We start from the raw sequence: 17,121 nt of genomic DNA, 5'->3' as shown, positions 1-17,121 counted from the left end.
ATTTCTATTTTCATCAATAAAATAAGAATCGGGAAATCCATCGGGTTTGCCTTTCGTATAATGCATGCACACAGACACAAATAACATCGAAGCACATATCCTCACGCAAGTATAGACAGATGGCTCCTATGCAAAAGCAAAGAAAAAGGCAGGACCCCATCCCAGTTAGGCACAGCCACACATACGTAGTCACACACAGACACAAGCAAAAGGATGGGTTAATGCCTAAACGGTCCCCATCTGCGGAGAAAATCATATCTGAAGCAAAGAAAGGAGTGGATCGTCATGGCATATTCATTGCTAAGCCTCCCCTTTGGAAATAAATTCAAAGAGCGTGATGGAAGACTTTAAGATCTATATTCACCCACTCCTGGTCCCCCTTACCATTATCACCTGAAATTAAAAACGCCCACTCGGCCCCGGGCATACTCGCAGAGGCAAGCAACATGCTGTGCTCATGACGCTGGGAGGGCACTTTGCCCGCCCTGCACCGCTGTAGGCACGGCCTGGAGTACGATGCGGCTGGTCGTAAGCCCTGTCAAGCAGCTACTCGGCCATAAGTCACAGGGGGAGCAATGGGGTCTGGAGTACTAGACCAAGCTCAGGGGTTCTGCAGGGACACCTGTCAAGGGGAGAGCTGCAGGACATGCCAGGTGCCTCCGGGGTACTGCTGGGGCAAGGAGACGGGGCAGCTCCGCCATGTGCACAGAACATACTAGGTAAAGCAGAGAGGGCACTGGAAAGAGGCGCAATGGGCACTCAGCTCACCCACCCTCTGTGCGCGTGAATACTGGAGTGGTACCTCGTTGAAGGCCACACCCGATGCCCTCCGACTACAGCACCAGGCTGTACCCTGCCAGTACTAGAGATGGGGTAGATAGGTCCGGCCCTTTGCAGAGTACACCTTCTCTTGCCAAGGTCACAGGCCATGCGTCCCAGGGGTGGGGTCGGTGTACTGGGCAGAGCCGGTAGAAAGGAGCATTCTCTGTGAATTGGACCCCTGGGAACACCTGGAAGCCATGCCCAACGGGTACTATATGCATACAGCAGGGCCGTGTTTATGTGCTGCTGAGCTCTGTTTTAGGTCATGGACAACGAGAACTGGGCCAAAGACACAGTGCCTCGCTTAAAGGCTGAGTGCACCACGTACTGAGGACAGGAGCTACCGTTCACTATTAGAAACCCAAATAAATTCACTGCAAAAAGTATATGTTAATAGAACAATCACCCAACAGATCCCATAAGCCCACATGTAGCAAACATTCAACTTAACCACTTATTCATCACTGTTCCCTTGCTGAAATTTATTAACTTTATTTACTAGTCTAAATTCCACCACACTATAGAAGCATAGGACACTTCTGAAAAAAAAAAAATATTTCTGGAGATTCGTAAATAAAACATGGACTATGCTTTTCTGGCGCAAAATGTCTATGGGTCACTCTGGCAAACTGAACACTGCCATGACTCATGGTGTTGATACCATGTGCCTTCAAATGCAGTCCACATCACATGTTTTACTACTGTTATTTCCAAAAAACAACTCCCATATTTATTGGAGATTATATCATTCACAAATAATTTTAGATACACATCTAATTCATGGGAAAGAAGTTGTATTACATGCAGTGGACGGCCTAAACATTAGTTTGTCTAATTTCCTTCTCACCAGCTGTTTAATCTCTAAACATAACAATACATATGAATCCCGAAAACAGCAAAACACATTGCCCAGCTCTATCACTGATCTTTAAACAATATCAAATAAATGACAAACATTCTATCGCAAACTCAACTCTTCTTAACTACATTCTGCAAGAAGCAGCGGCAAAGTCCATTGCTTCTTCACAAAAAACCTGCTTCTTGGGCACCAAACAATAGCTTGCCTAACAACCCATCTTCTGACTAACAGAATTGAAAACTTTTCATGTAGAAACTAAAAGAATATTAAACGTATTACAAGTGCTATCCTCGTTAAGAAACGAAGCAAATAGGCGCTGGTCCGTTCCCCCATGTAAGCCTCTCTGACTACCTCCACATTTTTACATAATTGTAACTATCTTGCTGTTTGTTTTAGCAATCTGCCAAAAGCAGAAGTAAACTGCTGTTCAAATACTGTGGGCGTCTTTGGCTAGTAATGCTTAAATATATTGCACTTCTAGTGTTATATACTTATATTCAGAATACAGCCATAAAAAACATGTCCATCTTCTATTTCTTTTCTTCAGATAATGGCCATTGGACTTACGCGATTCTGTGGCGTTTTCTCCAGGAGCGGAACCTCCATGTGGGTGCCATATGTGCACTCCCCTCAGAGCGCATGTGTTTAGCCGGCCATCTTGGGCTGGCCAAACACACATGCGCACAGAGCTCTCTCCAGCCCAGCAAAACGGTTGCTGGGCTGGAGAGAACCTGCACAGGCTCCTAGTCTGCCTGGGAGCGGCCTGGCTGGGCTCTGCCAGCCAATCCTGACGCTGCTGTGAGCAGCATCAGGATTGGCGCAGGGCAGGCTGGGAGCCTGTGCCTGCAGCACCGATGGGAGAGGAGCTCGGTGTGGGAGCAAAGCAGGTAAGCCTTTTTTAATAATTTTTTTCCTGCACCTCCCCCAACCTGCAACCCCACCCCAGCCACGCGAGACGCTCCTGGTTTTCTCCATACTTATGGATTTGTTACACTTGCCACATAATCCTTGCTGTGCTGCATATTTTGCAGAGTTTAACAAAACGGTTTCAGGCTCAAATGTTTCTGGCTGAAATGGAAAATTGCTGCCACACAAGTTGCTGTGCAGTGGAAAGCCCTTTACAATGGTTGACAGGTCACCTTTCAGTTTATCTATTGCTTTATGTGTTAGAGTGATACTAACGAGGTTAAACATTTTCCCAGATAGTGCTAATGTGTAAAAACGTGTATATATATATATATATAAAAATAAAACAAAAAACTGCCACAAATATTTGCATGTAGTTGGCACAGGAAAACACCTGGTGCATTGGCTAGCTGAATCCCTGAGACACCATACCTTCCTCCACTCCACTCACACAGTTACGTGAGCATTGGGAGACTCATAAGGATGCACCATACACAAATAAACAATGGTCTCAAATATTGGAGAGCCCACTGAGGGTGCCACGTAATGCTAGATTCTACCTCATCCAATACTATATTATCCATCGAGCTTACCTGACGCCACAGCAAATGAATCGCTTCTTCCACAGAACTGATGTGAGCTGCCCCCAATGTCAATTGCTGGAAGCAGATATTCTGCACATGTTGTGGGCCTGCCCCATGCTACAGGACTGCTGGAGGGCAGTGGTGGATAGACTATGGCATTCTAGGGGCCAAACAATCACTAACACCTGGGAAACATGTATACTAGGACTACTCCACCGTACTAAACATAACCATGCCACCTCCAGATTTCTTGACTTAGGATTTATCCTAGCCAAAAGATTAATTACCCGAAGATGGAAGAAAACTGAGGCACCATGTTATGAAGCCTGGTCCCGATCTGTGACGGTTTGGGCACAGGCGGAAAGTGTAGCGCTTCGCAGGGAGGATGCTCCGGGTCTCTGCAAATACCCCACAGCAAGCCAGTGGGAAACAAAACTAGCAGACTTACACACACCTCTTGCTGACAATGCACGGGAGGATCAGTTGCCTCAATAAACTGAATGTCGGGGCTGAGAAAGCTTTCACCCATGCTCATATGACCACACTCAACATGCAAAGGCAGATGGTATTGGTCAATATAAGATAGCACCGCCCCAAACTACACACTACCCATCATATTAGGCCATTGGAGTGGGATCCCTAGGATTCCCCTCTTCACTCACACTGTGGATGTATTTGTAAAACTGGAAGTCTGCTATTTATTGGTCAAGGTAATCACATACCCTCATACCTGGTAGAACCCAGTTTGCTCCAGAGCTGGCTTGTTACCCTTTTAGTTCGCTTTGTTATTATGTTAAAATAGAAATGTAAGATGTGTTAACCAAGGTTACACGCAGAGAATGGTCATTAATTGGAAGAGACGAGGTGTACACCTGCCAGGCAAAGCCTTACTCTTACTGAAGGTGATTTAATAATTTTTACTTATGGTATTGTGCATAATGTAAATCGTTGAACATGTATCATAATGAAAAATGTAATTAACCTGAAGATACTATTGTATAAACCTGTTCGCTGTAATTTCAACTACAACCATTTAAAATAATAAAACAGATTCAAACAAAAAAATAAAACTGTCACAAAACATGCCTCATAATTTGCCATTTCTTGCCACATAATTTAGTCTTCCCTGCCGCATAATTCCAGTGACCCTCCTTTATATCCACTAACTGAAATATCTATGATATAAGGTATGTAACATATGTCTAAAAGAACAGAGTAGAAAACATCTTCATCCACCCTCCGAGTTAGGCATTTGTGGGTGCCATCTTTATAGAGGTAAACTGGCATTTTGCAGCACTGGAGATGTAACTACAGGAGTTCTATAAAAGGCATTTCCCCTTAGAACACAAGTCCCAAAAGACTGCAATCAATATATGTATCATTAGTGATGTGAAGCATTATAAGAAGATTACTGTTAGTCTCTCATTGGAGCATTACATAAGCATTGGTGTGCCTCATTCCCTGTATAATTGTAAAGTTCATACTCAAGGGAACCATATTCTTCTCATTCTGGAGATAACACTTCTGTGCTTGCAGGACCCATAGAATCAGAAGTGATTTGATAGAACTGAAGATTTTCAGAGGTGCCTCTAACAGTCATAAGAATTGGGAATTTCGAGGATAACATGCTGGTACTGGAAAATTTACGTAGTGCAGCTTAGTAGCGTACTGTTGTACTGGCAAGCAAGGTTTAGAGGATGTCCAAAGGAGATTGAGAGGAGTTAGGGTGCCAAATTATCATTGAGGATTAGCAGTGTTTCAGATTATGTAACAGGTGTATGCTGTTCATGCCTGGTATTTGGGTGGCGGGGTGGGGTACCAATATCTAGTATTAGAGGATTGAGATTATGGTGCAAAAAGAAAAGTGAAGAGACAGGACAACAAGATTTGGTTTAGTGGGTCAGGATGTCAAAGTCTGCAAGGTGGATCACAGTGTCACAGCCTCTTAGGAGACAGAGTACCTCGATCTAATATGGGGACAGTGTTTGAGGATGTAATATTGGGTGGGGGAGCAGCAACAACATCTTTGTAAGGGCTCAAAAGTCTGGCATGCGGTGGAGGATTGGGTCCTACGTTTTGATCTTATGGTGTTGAGCCGGAGCCCCAATATCTGCCAGGGAGCAGAGACTCGTTATGTTTTATGGGATCCCACCGTATAGATGTAACCAAGGTGCCAATTACCAGAGTAAGGAGGTGAAGCGGCAGGATGCTATGGTCAGCTACGAGGTGGAGGTCAGGGTTCCAGGGAATGTTACACTGAGAGACATGTCCAGGCGAGGCCATGATGTGCAAAATGGAGGGATTCAATGTGACAATATCAGGTTAATGGTGCAAAGGTACTACGCGCTGTTATGGGAATGTAACGGTTTATGTATCAGCTCTTCGCGATACAGGGCGCCAGGCTCGGGTATTGGTGTTAACGTAGTAGTCTCTGGTAATTGTGTATGCCAGTTTGCTAGATTCCGGTATCAGTGTGGCAGAACGCACGACTATGGTATGGAGGTGCCATCCTTTGTATGGGGGTGAATGCATGCCTTTAAGTCAGGCTTTCTGTGGTGTTATGAGGCCCTAATTGAAGCGTTTTGGGCTGACAGGCTTGGTAATGAAGGTGACACTGAGTCAAGGTGGCATGCTGTGGTGTTGTAGGGTTATATTACCACGCTTTGGGTTGACAATGTTAGGGTGCCCGGCTGTGGCAAGAAGCAATAAATAAAATAAGCGTGCCAGTGTCTGGTAAGGATGCCCAAGTATCAAGCTCCGGTCGAAAATCCCAGGCTCTTGCACTGTGGGGTGTCAGGCTGTTAAGGTTAGCAAGGTTATTCGGGGACTGGAAGGAGGTCAAATGCTAGGCTTTTGTTTTGTGGACTCTTAATGTCATTATCTGTATAGGTGGCAAGGCATGCTTGTGGAACACAAATCACGGAGACAGTGGTAGGGAGCGCAGGATGCCCATCTCCGGAAAATTGGGGGCTTGGCCCAGAATCTGGCAGAAGTAGTAGGTTGTCTCACAGCTGTATGGGATGGCGGTGTCAGGGTGTCTTTCTTGATATTGGGGGCAGCAGGGTACATTCTCTTGTATAGGGGCGTCCAGGTTACATTTTTATGTAAAGAGGAAATCCTTGGGACTTATGATATACCGACGATAGAGTGAGGAAGGTGCAGTAAACTGCTGGTAAGGACTGTTACGGTTCCTAGGAAGAAGAGGTTAGAAAGTCTTAAACTGTTGTGGGGGAGTCAGCGTGAGGCAGAAGCTGGCAATAAAGGGTGTAGCCTCTGGAGAGTTGGGTCAGAGACTGTTATGAAGTGTCAAAGTGCCAGGCTCTGGCACTCAGATGGCACGGTCTGGGTACAGTGCGTCACGGTGCCCGGCCCTGGCACGGTTGCGTGATGCTGACTCTATCTATGTGGAATGGGGCCAGGGTGACTGGCCCCGGTATGAGGCTCCCACAGTGACATGTTCTCTTTGACCGGTGCCTGTGTGGGGCAGGGTGACGCCCGGCAGGGTGGCGTTCCTGTCTCCGGTTCTAGTGGGGCGATGGGCAGGGTGGCTGGATAAGCAGAGTTTCACTCTGCCAGCTGCGGGAAAGGATGCCAGACTCTGGTTTGAGGGAGTCAGGCTCTAAATTTCTGGTACGTCAGGATGTCAAAATCTGATATGAGGCTGACAGGCTTCGCTACCCTGATGTGACTCTCCGGCCTCATACCCTGCACTTCCAAGCAACCCACAGGTTCGACTATTCCTGCCCAGCTTCCCAGGTGCTCAGCCTAGGTCAGATGTGGCAGTGCCCGCTGCCTTTCCCCCAGCCTGTCACTGGACTCATAAAGAACTCCCTCCTCTTACCGTGCCCCGGGGTCCTGTCATCTCCCGGTCCTGAGCCTCCCCGCGCCTCCGCCTCTGCCCGTCCCTCGGTCCCCAGCTCCGAGCCCGTGCCTCCGCTGCCTCGCCAGCGCTGAGCAGTGACAGGCCCAGGCAGCACCAGCAGAGCTCCGAGAAAGGGAGCGCGGCATCCATCGCTGTGCACATCGGTCCACAATTAGCCGTCCTCTTAAAGGGACCGGCGAGGACTGAGGCACCTCCCAGTGCTGGACGGAGAAGAGTGTATTAGCCACTATGATGTCCCTTTTGCGTTAAACACATAGGTAGACAGGCGCAGTACGTTCGCGCTTAGAATTAGGGGAGAGGATGAGGCGTAACGGTCAGAGCTGCTGACACTGGCGCGTGGGAACCAGGTGTTTCGGCGTCGGGTTAATAGCCTTTAATTCTGGGAAAATCAATTAACCTCCCCACGTAACAAATGATAACAGTACTTTTTAAACGTACTACTCAAGCTTCCCTCCTGTTTGTCTTAAAACATTGCCACTTCGAATCATTTCTAAGCTCATTTATCCTTAAACTCTCATAGTGCGAACAGACAGGGGGGTACTCCAAAGCCCTAATAAGATAATAGCAACTCCGATAGAAAACGTAACTTGCGTTGTCTCAAACAACCAGTGTTTGCAATGACAGACAAGAAGGTAAACATTAACATACGTTTCATATACGAAAACATATACCATGTACATATATTTACCTTCAAACAATATTAATAGTTTGTTAAGTAGCAAGTTTGTAATTGGGTGTCTACTGAGGAATATGCCCGTTCCCAATAAATTGTGAGATATGACAACACTGTGACGTCACTTCCTGTGACTGCACAGCATGTGGAGTCATTGTGCATTGTCTCTTCTGATTAATACTACACATATACCACCCACTTTTTGATCATTCAGTATTTCATGGCTGTTCACTTGTCTGACCCATAATATAATAGAACGAAAGTAGAGCGGTTGCAGAGGGAAAGTTGTGTGAAGTGACAAGAAAGATGAAGGGAGTGGGATGTAAGGAAAGGCAGGGGACGGGGTAGATTAAGAAAAGGGTTTGGAGAGAAAGAGCGACACAGAGAGAGAAGGAAACAGAGGGGAAAGCAAGAACATATTGTATGAGAAATATTGTTCCCTGGTAATATGAATGACCCTGAAGTATTGTAAAACTCCATCTATCCCCCTTTCAGACCTGCCTGTAACACCTATGGCTTTTTATCCGCTATTTTAAAATATGCAATAAAATGCACCATCTAGTGCCCTTTTTGTAAAAGAAAACTCCGTTTTGTAGGTGGCGTAAAACTTTTTTGCCAGCTCTGTTTTTGAAAATCTGCCTACTGATTTGTGTGTCTGTCTCACAGTCCCTCCTCAATTCCACATCGTCCCAGCATTTACTGATATGAGGTGGTCACACATCCCCTCAGGTACCATTTGCAAAGCTTAAAAAAAAGGAACCATCTCTCCACTCTCCCCCTTCTCCCCAGACTCTTCCTTCTCACCCAAAGCCAAAAAGGGGGAAGAAAGAGGAGGCTGCGTGGCAAATGCTTTTGCTCATCTGCTTTTTGTTTGCCAAAACACAAAGATGTACAAGGACTCCTGCACCAATTACACTGGAAGGTTCTTGGACAAAATATCTCTCTGATATGAAGTAAATCCCCATAGCCAGATATTTGTTTGTGTGGTAAACCGTAAATACAAAAGGACATTTACCCTAAAGGATTATGAAAAATTCATACTGATAAAATAGACGTCTGTACAAGATGAACGAAGATTTGGATCCCTGATGGAGTCTTGTTTAAAACTATGAAACGCGTTAGCTGGGCTTAGAAAATATGTCGGAAAATGAAAGAATGAAGAGCAACATGCTATTCACAATGTATTATTCCTCGAATCAATATATTTGGACTTTTCAAAAATAGTACCTAATTTGATACTAACAATTCGACTTTACCCATGATTACTTTTTGGAGTGCTCCCCTCTTTTATTGTATGTAATTCCCTATATTTAGGATTGAAATCCCCACCCACCCATAGGTGGCATGCTTCATCATAGGGTTCCTCCACACCAAAAGTAAGCAGTGTAGGCTACAACTCCCTGAACATGGGAGGGCACTTGAAGTATTACCTAGGAGTATAAGACTTATTTGAGCAGTTGGTGTGGGTGGAAATTACAGAGTGTTGTGAAAACAGTGTAGGAATTAAAACTAAATACTGGAGGACAGAGTTCTGAATTTTATTGGGTATCCTCATGGGATAGGCCAAAACTAAGAGAGGGATGAACTTCAGCTCAGTAATGCTAAAGAGGACAACATGTTTCTGACAGTCTAAAGCGTCCTAATACGAGGTGTTCTGCATTCTGCAGGACCAAATAAGTGAAGTCACTCTGTTATTGGAAAGAGAGGAACTACATGTGTAGTGTGTAGAAGGAAACACGTTAATTTACAACCAGTCTTCTATGATTAACGTGGCTGTAAGTACTGTTATTGGCACCCCCAAAGGGAAATAGAGAGATAGAAGAGTTCTTATTATAACACACATGTGCTCCACTTAGGTGTGAGTGCATGCATAATCATTTGTGTTGTGGTCATGGCGAACATACACATGTGGCGAGTGAAAATGAATCATTCAAAGGATGTGTGTCAAAGCTTACCTATATGAGTTGGGTGTTAGGCCTCGACTCACAATTGCTCAGGTAGGTGAAAAAACAATGCTAACTGTGTTGCAAAAGACAGGGTGGGCAACACAACTTTAAGCAAGTCACCAATATGTAAAAACTTGATCATTAACATCTTTGTAGGCATCAATATATGCATGAAATAAGAAGAATCAGTGTTATTTCTATCTGGTTCTGATGTCAGAGTGTGAACCTGTCCATCATGCATCATAAATCTTCAAACACCACATACTGCATCTCATAAAGTCATTTATATAAATGAAAGTTATTATACCTTTTCAGCAACAGGACCAACAGGGCCATGTCCATTTTCATTTCATGTGGATACCATGTGGTGTAGCAAGGCTCACCACAGAGCAGGCAATTCTTTAATTTTCCAGTAAGTAAAGGGGCAGCAGGCCCCACTGTTCTCTTTATGTTGTAGACCGCATTATAATGGAAGCAATCCCTTCTGTATTAGCGGGCATTCCCCTAAGCCTGCGCTATGAGTCAGTGCCCTCGAGGGAGCGGTGCATCCTGAGGAGTAGCCAGCACTGGTGACTAGTTAAGCGCGGTAGCAGGGCTCACTGTGTTTTGCTGGGTACTGGAGAAGTGAATTCCTGCCAAAAGTCTTTTTCAGGGAATTAATACCTGGAGATTAATTTCAAGTTTAAGGAAGGAGATTCCATGTGTCTCTGTTTCTTTCAGAATGGCTCACCTGTGGTTGAAGTGGCTTCGAGGTTAATGTGGTAGGCCAGGTCTGACTGTTAAGGGTAAATACAAACAAGCATTTGGAATGCAATAGGTCTCACATTTGCTTGAGTTATAGCTATTGGCGTTGTATATGCATAACTGGACTTTTATTGCCACATAAATTGGTCAACCCAGCCACATAATTCCAGTTCCCCTGCATATAACTAAAGCACTTCCCTTTACTGCAGAGAGTCTTGCCCTGATGACCTTAAACATTTCTTAGACTGCTTTTAGTACCATTTCATTTGAATTTATTTTGAATTTGGGTGATGTGTGAGGGACTGTTACTGACATTTTCAGACAAATGTTGTGTTTGTTTCATGCAGCATCCATAAAAAAGGTTCTTTAAGACCCACACCGGACCTCGCAAATGAGAAATGGGAGGGTGTCACAGAGATTATTTGCAGTAGTATTAATGAGCTGCTGCTGTGGTAGAAGTATTGAAAACACACACACTCTCCCTGTATTGTAGATGTAAACACATTAAGAAATTGAATGGGTGTGCCTGTGCATTGTCAGTGAGTTGGCCATAGAGAGCGAGAAAGAGTTGGAACTGGATCGTAAATTCAAATTTGTTAAGAACAGGGGTCTCAAAAAAACGTTTTTCCCAGGGCCCCCAAAATCCTTATGGTGTCCCAGAGGAGAACTGGGTCAAAAGTATGATAAATGTGGTTGAACAAATAGTGAAGTGGATTAGGCTGAGGTTATCAGTAGCTGGGAGAGTATATCTTATGAAAATGGTTCTTCTCCTAAAAAGCATTTGCTAAAGAGTTTACGACAGACATGAAGCTTTACATGAGGTAAAATTGAGTCATGATAGCTGACATCTCCTTGCTGCTGTTACTAACAAGAAGGTGGAACTGCAGGGTCGGCTTTTAATCAGCGTGACCAGCGCTAATCTGTGTAAACACACTTTTTCATCCCATGCTTTCAGTGGCTAAAACATACTATTATATGGCAAGCAGGGGGCATGAGAGGGGCTTAAGCGGCAGCGGAAAGGGAGAAGAATGCAGATTTGTAGGTGTAATAGGTGAGCTAAAGCACATTACTTTGTGAAATTACCAATATTTTTGAAGCCTTTCCAAACAGAGAGAGGGAGAGAGTGTGGATGTGTTTTTGCCTGTATCTAAAAATTCCTGGTGAAATCCAAAAGACACCTTACTATACCCGACTGAAAGCACATTTCCATGCCACAAAGGATGGCAGGGTATACATTTTAAAGTAAAGCAACTTCAAGCTCGGCATCTATGTGAAATCTTTGTGCTGGACGACATATGGCTTAAAAATTTCTCCAAAATCACTGTGGTTATTTTGCAGTTTTGTGTAGTGCAAACTCGACCAGCAGGTATCGAAATGCTTTACGGTAGCACCAATTATTTTACACAAGTGCAGATTCTTTTTTTGGGGTTACGGGGATGTAACCGTGTGGGTGTGGAGGAAACACTCCAGACTGCGTTAAAGGTTTAAAAACGAAGGATTTTTATTGAAGTTATGGTATATAGTGGACTTCAGGTAGGTTTGTTTCAGTCTTTGTGAAGCGGGCGTTAATTGGTGGGATGTTCTTGAGGTTCGTTCCTTACTCGACCTTCTCTCTCTTTCTTGTTCACAGGACTTTCCCCCGGGAAGCGCATGTGGAGAGAAAAGAACAAGAGCTGTAAGTGATCTTTTAATGATATCTCTTTCTTACACAATTGTCGTTATGTGTCCTGTCTTTCTGTTTTTGTCAATAGTACATTACTCTCTTTATCTCAGGTTAGCCAGTACTTGTCTTCTGTTTTCGTACTCTTCTGATTCCTAATCTTTCTTGTCTCTCTGTTTTCCCTTAGTATTTAGCAGTTTCTGTGCTTGGGCTTCGGCGGCCCCTTTAATAGTAATGGCGGTCTATGGTGCCTGTCGGTAAGATTTCGTGTTTCTCCCTGCTCCTCGTTTGTTTTTCCCTTTTTTCCCTTCCTGTTACCCTAGTGCTCGTGCCTATCCGTTTCCTCAGTGATTGTCTATTCCCTCCTCCCCTTTTCCCCGTGTTACCCTTTTCACTGCACTCCTTTCTCTTTCTCTCTCTCTTATTTACAGTTACTCAGGGACGTAGTCCCACGCACCTGAATGGCCACGCTTCTCCTCTAGCCCGTCACAGGGGAGTTTAAGTGAATTGCTCAGAATCACGGGATAGTGAACCAACACCGATACTCAAACCTTGTTCCCCTTGCTACTCCACATTTGAGACATCTGTTGACAGAGAGCGTTAATTACAATGGGAATGCTTTAGATAGCATGGACCCAAAAAACACAAGATTGATGAAAAGCATGTGAAATGTAATCAGGAAGATGTGTGTACATTAGAACTGTAAATGTTGCAGGGTTTTTTCAGCCAGCATATTGTTCAATAGTTTCAACAGTTTAGCCCAAGTATCAAGCCCTACAGCAGATGATTTTAAAGGGAATTTGAGACTAGCTGAAGAAGAGCTTAATAGTGCGACTTCCAAAAATCGAGCAGGGAAATGGTATGTATTTTTAACATTTTTCTTTCTGACATGTTTTTGTTATCTTTGGTCCTTTCAAGCAGGGATGTAAGCCTTCAACCTCTCCCCTCACTGGATCGATCAAGAAAGTCATTGTTCAGGTCTATCAGCCTCGGGGTATTTCTAACCCTGGAAGAGTTCAGGGCCATTCCACTCGGGGCACGTTAGTTGAGGAGCTTCTTTTCAACATATTTGCTTGCTGAGCAGCAACTTGGGTGCTTATTTCGACTTTTGAAAATCAATATTATTTGGACCTCAGAAGTCAAAACCATTCAGACTTTGGGAAGAGAATACTGAATGCTGCATTGTAATGATTTTTTCTCTGATAACACTCTTTTCTGATTAATTATTTATGTGTTAGCATGACCTTGGAACTTATTTTTTATGTACGGCCATGATGCATTCTGCTTGGTGTATCCTCGTATCAGCAAGGACTGATCTGTGCTACAATGGAGGAAGTAATATGTTGACTACTTGCTGATTATCTTCATTATTCTGGTTATCCTTTTGATTCCTCTTTCCTTTAGGAGAACAGGACATTTTCACGGTCTCCCCATAGATGTCGATTCACCAAAAAGTCAGCAGTAGCGGAAGTGGCATCACACACCCTTTACTTTAATAATATCACAGAGAAGTGACATCATCATGACCTTTGACCGTAGCTCTTGACAGGAAGTAATGCCACATGACCTTTAGGATGCTTATACGATATGTCAGGGGAACTTTACCAAAGATCCTATTACTTTACTCCTTTCTCTTTTTATTATATAAAAATTGTGTTTGAAGAGAATATTGTGTTACAGAGCACTGAACAGTACCGGGAGCCTAAATTATTCATACTTCACACAAGCTGCTATGGTTTAACGGTTCACCCTATTGCATGCCACAATGGTACAGTTATTATTAGATCATATGGTGTATTTAAGTTCACATGTATAGATTGATATACACCTTGTATTGAATATGAACTAGGTAATTCCCTATTGTCAATACATTTGATTCCTAATCATTTGCAAGGCACTATCACTTCTGCAACTCACAGAGGTGAGGGTTGTTTCACACACATCATTTTTTTGTATTAGTAGTAATGAAACAAAGCAGCAACTTGTTCAAAATGTGTTTGATTTTTAGCTATTTTTTAATTAAGTAATTAGAAGGATGTGCATTGCATTGCTGAAATTATTTATTTTATAAAACCTAAATATAATACCCTGGTCCCAAAGAAAGCTGCAGAAAGTAAACAGTCCTCATTAAGACACTGTTTTCTTTCTATTCTTGGAAGGGTGACTGGTGCCCCCTTAGACAAAAAACAACATTCAATATGCCAGTCCCACAATTTTATCAGTAGTACTGTCCATATACATGGGTGACCCTGAAGTCAAAAATGACCTTTTGTATTTTAGGACCGGAATTTGGTCATGGTTGCCCTCCCACAGTATACTATGGTCGTCCTTTCTTAATCAAGGAATTAATACTAGCTAGAGCCAGCTTTTTACAATGGGTACTCCGATGCCAAGAATTTACTACAGTATGGCAGCAACAGCATTTCTCCATGCCTGTCACCATAAGCCAGGTTAATGCCAGTATCCTGTTAAGAACTGTCTCTAGTATGCCAGCACAGTATTTTGCAAAGGGTGCCTCTATAAATCAAGATTTACCTTCAGAATGTCAGGGCCAACTGCAGACTTGCAAGCATAACAACACAATCTCTCCTACTCACATTCACTCACTCATTCATGTTCATTATCATTCGGATATACTCATAAATTATCACACCCTCACATGGACTTACTATTTTTTTTTCACTCAGTGTTACTTATTCTCACTCTGATTCAAGCATTCTCATTCTTTTGCACTCATTCTCACTCACATTCAGTCTTACTCATACTTTATCACTTCCTCATACTAACTTGCACGCAGTCTTGCTCTCATTCATGTATTCACACTTCTTCCCATTCACTATGAAGCATTCATTCTCACTCACTACCAGTTACTCACTCACTCTCTATTTAATGCACACTCCCACACATATATATGCTCTGTCTCACACACACGCAATCACACACACTGACACAACATACATTTAAAAGCATTCTCCCATTTCCCCAAATCTATGCTCTTCTTTCTATCCTGTGTGCCTCCCTCTCGCTTCCTCTATGCCTGTCTTTAAGTTTTCTCACACCTGTCACTCTTTGGTACTACTCTTACTGATGTTCCCTACTCTCCCTCCCTCTCACTCCTTTCTCTCAGATGTATCTTTTTCACAAATCCACCCTTTCTGCTTTTTTTCTAGACTGTCTCTTTGTCTTATCTGCCCCTTCCTCTATTTCGTTTTTTCTTAGCTACCTCTTTCTCATTTTTCCGCCTGTCACATTTTTCAAGTTTCCCTCTCTGCCTCTGTAGTCTCTTTTTTGCCTGTTGCTGTTATTTTTCACTTGTCTGTGTGGTGTGTTCTCTTCCTCTCTTCTAGTCTTTCAGCTGTCCCTGGTCATCCATTAACGCTTCCTAGCCTTCCCTCTGACCTGACAATGCCAGAGTGTGAGGGATATTGAGATTTCTTTTTTTGTCATTCCTCTCAGCCAACAACAATACATCAATTATGTCGCAACTGTTACTTTCGGTTTGAGTACATCCCTTCAAAAAACATTGCAAAGGCAACTCATATCAGGGCCCCCAGTTCAGAAAGGCGGAAACAGTGCTTCTTTGTAGTCATTTCCAGTGTTCAGTTTATTCCTGTCAGCCACAGGTTCCTATTTGGTGCGGGATAACAACGTTTCCGTCGATGCCTAAATCTCGGTTTACTAAGGGTTAAACACTATTCAGCTAGTTCTGCTGCGTTCACCTTAGCTGCACCTGGCAGAGGCCCAGAGAGAACGCCCAGAGTTCACGGCTGGAGCAGGAGGGGCGGTGATGATTCGTCACTGGCTCGGTGCCAACTTCCGTACACCTGTTCTTCGGAACTCGACCAAGTCCGGGTATGCAAAAAAGCAGCCGGTATGCGGACGCGGAGCATACCTTCAAACATTTTTACATTGTGTAGGAGAAAGGCCCTGGGCATATTACAGGTGTCTCTCAATTCAGGAGCCACTAACACAGCTGAAATGTAACAGGTGCGAAGTTTCTTTTAAGCACAGCCACCCATGCAGCTTTTTAAGTGGTGAAAGGACGCCAATGAAGTATACTTTTTATTTCCGTTCCTACGCTTTTGTGGTTTGTGCATGTAAAAATGTAATATGAGTCAGTGCAAATAACCACTCACATTAACTGTGAGCATGCAAGCATATTTTAATCCAAATCTCACACACAGTTTGAATATCCACAGCCTCTACTTTTTTAAAATAAACAATTTATGGTTTCTTTCCTCACCAGATTCTCCTACATACCAAGAAGGCTGCTTATTATGGACAAGTGTTGAACCTGGCCCCTTTTGCAGGTCATCCCCAAACTATTTGTCTCTTTCCTCCTAATTTTTCTACCAGTTTTTATTGGCTTTAGGACTCTGAGCACTTTAGCACTGCTACCAGTGCTAAAGTGCATAGGCCCTCTGTCTAAATTGTATTAGTGACTGATCTATCCATGATTGGCATAGTTTATTTACTAGCAAGTCCCTAGTAAAGTGCATTATGCTACTAGTGGGCCTGCAGCACTGATTGTGCCACCCACATGAGTATCCCTGTAAACATGTCTCCCACCTGCTAATGCAGTGTCTCTGTGTGCCCTCTTGCACTGCCAATTCAACCTAGAGAGTGTACCCACTTGTCAGACCTAAACCCTCCCTTTTACTAAATCTAAGTCACCCCTAAGGTAGGCCCTAGGTATCCCTATGGGCAGGGTGCAGTATATTTAAAAGTTAGGACATGTACTGCTGTGTTTCACATGTCCTGATAGTGAAATACTGCCAAATTCGTTTTTCGCTATTGCAAGGCCTAGCTCTCCTACAGGTGAACACAGGGACTGCCTTTAAATATCTTTTAAGTGCAGTTTCCCATTAGGAGCAGATAGGGATGTGGAGTTTGGGGGTCTCTGAACTCACAATTTAAAAATACATCTTTTGGTAGAGTTGTTTTTTAGATTGTCTGTTTGAAAATGTCACTTTTAGAAAGTGGGTATTTTCTTGCTTAACCATTATGTGCCTCTGCCTGTGGAATCCACGTCTGGGTCAGACTG

At 43.6% G+C, this 17,121-nt stretch overlaps 1 protein-coding gene across 2 annotated transcripts in view; it reads right to left on the bottom strand.

The window, feature by feature from the left end:
- TEX2 (testis expressed 2) overlaps positions 1–7,142 on the bottom strand; it is a 465,912-nt gene extending 458,770 nt beyond the window's left edge. For both annotated transcript variants that reach the window (XM_069199934.1, XM_069199935.1), the window contains exon 1: positions 7,013–7,142. The gene's annotated coding sequence lies outside the window, so the exon portion shown is untranslated. The remainder of the gene's footprint in view (positions 1–7,012) is intronic.
- Positions 7,143–17,121: the final 9,979 nt, after the last annotated feature.

This window comes from Pleurodeles waltl, chromosome 7 (genome assembly GCF_031143425.1).
Source record: "Pleurodeles waltl isolate 20211129_DDA chromosome 7, aPleWal1.hap1.20221129, whole genome shotgun sequence".
Lineage (NCBI taxonomy): Eukaryota > Metazoa > Chordata > Amphibia > Caudata > Salamandridae > Pleurodeles > Pleurodeles waltl.
This window is presented reverse-complemented; position numbering and strand designations above follow the sequence as displayed.